Here is a 5,671-nt window from a genome sequence, read left to right as displayed (position 1 = left end):
AGAAGCGTCTTGTCAGTTAGGTTTCGCAAAAGTGGATAAAGAACACCTCCATGGGGTGGCGCTTTGCCACAAGCCTCGACAATTCGCACAACCACAGCCTCGTCTTCACTAATGTACAGCAGATTATCTTATTGATAAAATCCACCAATGAGTTATATCAGGAAAACCACGAGGGACTTCTCAATTTAAGCGACTAAGCTATGATTTACTTGTTCTGCTAACAATCCTTTCCAGTAACTCAAGAGCAAAGGAGGAAACGCTGATAGGCCTAAAGTTCTTCGGATAAAGTTTTTAAGGAGTTCAGGACCTTTTAGGGACTAGTTTAGAACTTTTTCGGTACCGATTCGTGACTAGTTCGAAGGTAGTTCGGGATCGTTTGGGCCTATTTCAGGACTTTTTCCCGAACAAATTCTGAAATGATTTCGAAATGTAAAAAAGTATAGCTCCTTAAAACAACAAAGTTTTTCCTCACTCATAATTATTGTGGAAAGAAAATGGTTTCGAAACAGCGCTGAACTAGTCTCGAAATGAACCCAAAAAGGTATGAACTAATCCCCCAAACTGTCGCGAAAAGTTCCAAACTGATCCAGAAATGGACCCGAAAACAGTAATTGTGGTTTAATTATAATTTGAAATTATTAATTCCTACATAAAACGCAACTTCCGTATGTGTTTGCTGCATACGTTTATACTATGTACCATACCCTTTACGATATTAAAAGTAAATTACCAGTTCTTATCAGCAGATGAAGATCTTAAAATGCAACAACTCAAAAAAATCTTTGGTAATATATTACAACGAAATTGACGAAATCGATAAAAGAGAACAAGGAGGGGATATGCAACAAATAACAACAAAGATATACACAATCACACATATGTATGTATGTCCGCGTTTAGTGGTACATACATACTTCAATGGCTTGTAAAAATGTCGGTATCATAGGGACCTCTTCTCATTGTGCAATATCAGCAAAAAAAGGCTTTAATCAAATGAAGCGAACAATTATAACATCTACACAATCGACGAGGGTTAAGAAACAAATGTAATGGGAAGTATGAAAAACAATTGGCTTAAAATGAAGTGAACAAAAAATAAAATGAATGAAATTAAATACCGAAAAAAAATTTTGGACGAAACGGAATTGCTTCCGTTCGAATCGGGAACGCAAATTAATACACGTGAAGTGAGACATGCAAGGAGACGAAGAGACATTAATATATGTACATTAGGGCGGGTCGATTTAAAAATCGCTCATTGCTCTGTGAAAATCGTATTCTAGGGATCAAAATAAGAAACTTTGCCGAAGGAACCATACCTCTAAAACGAATTCTGATGTCCCCCAATTTGGGTCGAACTTTTGGGTAGGGGCAAATTTTGAAAAATCCCACTTTGACCCATTTAGAGTGCTCCAATCGAGTCCAAATGTATGACCGACCCCCACTAACTTTGGACGGCCGATCCACCCATGCCAGTGGCACACCCCCTGGAACTACCCTGGGGGGTTCCCCATACAATCATTTCAAAAAATCACCATTTTTGGCCTTTAAATGAAAAAATCAGCTAAATGGCTATGTTTTTTTCTTTATTTTTTATTTATTTATTTATAATAATATTTATTATTTATTTATAATAATATCTATTTTTTTCTCTTAAGAAATTTATTTAGTCAGAACATATGTAAATGAAAAAATTAATTTAAGTGAGTTATAGAACAGATACTAAAAAAATTATTGTTTGAAGTCTTTTTTACTTTCAAGTCTGGGCAATTTCGCACTGCTCTCTAATGTCGTCGCCATAACAGCCTCTACATTTTCCGGTATAACCCGTTTGGAAACGCTAGCTAGCAATTGAACATGTCGTTCCTTCCTTGTATGTGTGATGGAATTTTTGGATCATTAAACGGTGGATCATCTTGATTTAAATATTCTTTCAATGTATCGTACGGAATGCTTCGCGTGAATGGTGGTTCAAATACGATATTTATATCATTCAAATTGATCATTTCCGTATAACTTGTGCAATTAAAGTTTATATCTGGTTTTTTATAAACTCTAAGTTCCATTGGCTCGTCAACATCGGTTCGATAGCGTAGAATTTTCTTGATGGCACAGTCGCGCTTTTCTTTGCTATCATCAAACAACATTGATAACAAGATATTTTCCGAATGCGCATAATATGAATTATCTTTAATTACTTGATTGACAATTTTGCGTAAACGAGGTTCTAGAAATCGTGACCAACCAATGAACTTGAAAAATAATGCACTGCCGTACACGACAGAGCTGTAATACTTGATATTGAAGTACATTGGCACATAACATTTAATTATAAATTCAACCAGAATTCTTAAATTTGCATCTGGATTTTCCGTTGTCACATATAATCGCAATAATCTAGCGGCCTTGGTGAGCCACCGAGAATGTACAATTTTCCCTGGTTTGATGTTAGCCAGATCCACCGGAACCACGCCGCTAGAAATTGCATGGGCCATGTCGTATAAGTACTTCGAATCGGTGGAAAATTCAATTTTTTCTGGAGCAGGGGGCATATTTTGCAACTCAATTTTCTGGAAGCCGTCCACCACCTGAAAATATATAATAATAAAATAATTAAAAATGGTTGACAATTATAATAAATGAGTGATAGCAATAACTTACCGGAAGAGTTTCACAAGTTTCGATTTGACGGCTCAGTTTTCCGGTTGCCGATCTTGGTCCAGTGCTGGTTGATTTATCCAAAGCTTCAAACAAATGCCGAAACGGAAGTTCGTTGAAGTGTAGAAGGCAAACGAACCAATGCAATGGTCTTTTTAACAGCAATTCGAATCGTCGTATAATTCCACCGTGCGGGCCAATGTTTGTTGGCTCACCGTCAGTGCATATTCCAATTAATGCATCCAGTGATATATTTTTATCGTTGAAAAAACCATTTAATTTGGTTGTTTTGTATTCAGCGGTTTCATGTTCCAGTCTTACGTAACCAATCAATTCAGAATTGGGTTCTCTCAAAATAACAAGATGAGGTTCTTTTACCATCCTCGTATGATACTTCTCATCAATTTTATCTATCGTTAAAGTATCATCTTTTCTGCCATCGAATGAAAACGCTAACAAATTGGTATCATCTAACCTTTTGCGAAGCACTTCTTGTCTGCATTTCTCTTTTTCTCTGCGAACTTTCGATTTATCCATGATGAGAGGTTTCCCATGCTTATCTTTAATTTTTAAATCTTGCAAAAGAGCGGTTCCCAATGCTGATGCTACTCTGTCAGGCACACCAAATCTGTCTCATACCAAGGCAAAGTTAAAACAATCGTATCTCTCTATGTATTGTGAACTTGTGCTTCTATTCATATCTTCTTGAACAGGTGGCGGTGCGTATGTTGAATCATCGGGATCTTGGTATGTTGGCATTGATGACATAGACGTTGCTCCTTGCTCTTCAGTTTCCATCACAAATGCATCCATTGTTAGTCTTCTCTGATTATGTTGATCGTGCATGAACTCTTTGAGGCGTTCGGGAACCCAGCCGCATGCACATGGAGCTGCCTTCAAATCGCATTTACATGTTCCAATGTAAAAAATTGTTTCCAGAGATTTGACATACTCTGTAAATTGTTGGGTGTTGTTTCTTCTCTTGATTTGCTCTTGATACTTGTCAAGCACTTTATTCAATTTATTAAATACACTTTTTTTCAGCATTATTTCCATACCAAGTTTTTCTCAAATTCCAATCAACTTATCTTGTACTTGAATAGTGAATGATTTATGGGAAAACTTTTTTTGTTCTGTTTTAGCACGTTCGCTTAAGTAAAAATAATATCTCAAGATATCCAGATGGGTTGGTAAATTAAGATCAGTTAAATCAGTAGACACACCAAAAACAGTAACATCATGCTTGGGTATATCACTCATTGGGTTTTCGATAGTTGTTGATGTAGTTGCTTCATCTTGCGGTGTAGAGGATGGTGGATTCATTGTAAACTTTTTGATTTGGAATGGTCACTTCACTTATTATTTTTTTGAAATATTTTTTTATCTGAAATTAGCACTTCACACTTTGAGTTCTTCACAACGACTTAATGCATTCACAAAAACTGTTGCGTTATATATGGTCTACGAGACGAGGTAATAAGAATGAAATGGTAATTTCAATTCTACCTGCTGTGTCTTGTGGTGGCTTAAAAAAAACAACACAAGCAATTTTACGATCTGCAATTGTGTCACAGTGATACCTTCATTGTTTAAAAGGGTTGCGGTGCATTCCAGTGATACCTTAATTGTTAAAATGGTTGCAAAAAACGCGCATTTCTTAAGAAGGTGCCTTAAAATACCCACAAAAGGGGTTGTAAAAACAACCTTCATTTCTTAAGTAGGTGCTATAAAAAAACTACACAAGTAAGTTTACGACATGCAGCTGTGTCTTAAAAAACGCACCCAAGCAATTTTCCGATTTGCAATTGTGTCACAGTGATACCTTCATTTTTTAAAACGGTTGAATAAAAAACCCACACAACTATGTTTACGACATGCAAATGCATCACAGTGATGCCTTGGTTTTAAAAGGGTTGTAAAAACGCTAATTTCTAATAATTTTTTTTAATTTCTTTTCTATTACTAAGTTAAATTCATTTTTTCATTTACATATGTTCTGACTAAATAAATTTCTAAAGAGAAAAATAAACTCCAAAAAGAAAAAACATAGGCATTTCGCTGATTTTTTCATGTAAAGTGCAAAACCGGCGATTTTTTGAAATGTTTGTATGGTGAACCCCCAGGGGGTTCCAGGGGGTGTGCCACTGGCATGGGTGGATCAGCCGCCCAAAGTTAGTGGGGGTCGGTCATACATTTGGACTCGATTGGAGCACTCTAAATGGGTCAAAGTGGGATTTTTCAAAATTTGCCCCTACCCAAAAGTACCCAAATTGGGGGACATCAGAATTCGTTTTAGAGGTATGGTTCCTTCGGCAAAGTTTCTTATTTTGATCCCTAGAATATGATTTTCACAGAGCAATGGGCGATTTTTTTGCCTCCCCACAAATCGACCCGGCCTAATGTACATACATATGTTTATGCACTCACATATATACATTAGGATGTATCACTTTCCCCGATAAAAAATGGAACTGGTTTCGCAGCGGAGTTATGAAATCTACAAAATTTGGGAGTTTCACCAAAATAGTTAAGGAAAACATCAAGATTTGAAAATAAATACCACCAAAAATAGATATTTTTTTTAATTAAAACTAGTATAAATTTTTTTTTTCAAGACATCACTTGAGACGATAGATGAGTTTAAACTTAGAAGGTCTGCATAAAAATTTTTAAAAATTTGATCAGTCGAATCAAAATATAGAGATTTTTGGAGATATTTACAGTTCGCTACAGCTCACGTAAACCTTAATATTTTACGACATATTTTGGCGGAAGTGTTAAAATATAATACATTTTAAATTCGGGGGGAAAAAAGGGAGTTTTTTTTTGTGAGGCAACCTAAAGTTCATACATATATATATGCATAGCATATGTATGATATTGGTAGGTACTTTAAGCAGAAAAAAAGGAAATGCTCGCAGCAACCGAGAACAAAGACAAACCTCAAAGCCCAAAGGGATTTGCGCAATGCGCAACGAAATTTCGGTATGCCTGCGACGCATACTAAAAGTGC

The sequence above is a fragment of the Rhagoletis pomonella genome, unplaced genomic scaffold (genome assembly GCF_013731165.1).
Source record: "Rhagoletis pomonella isolate Grant_MI unplaced genomic scaffold, Rhpom_1.0 Rhpom_scaffold_00006, whole genome shotgun sequence".
Classification (NCBI taxonomy): Eukaryota; Metazoa; Arthropoda; class Insecta; order Diptera; family Tephritidae; genus Rhagoletis; species Rhagoletis pomonella.
The sequence above is the reverse complement of the archived record's forward strand: the minus strand, read 5'-3'. Positions refer to the sequence as shown.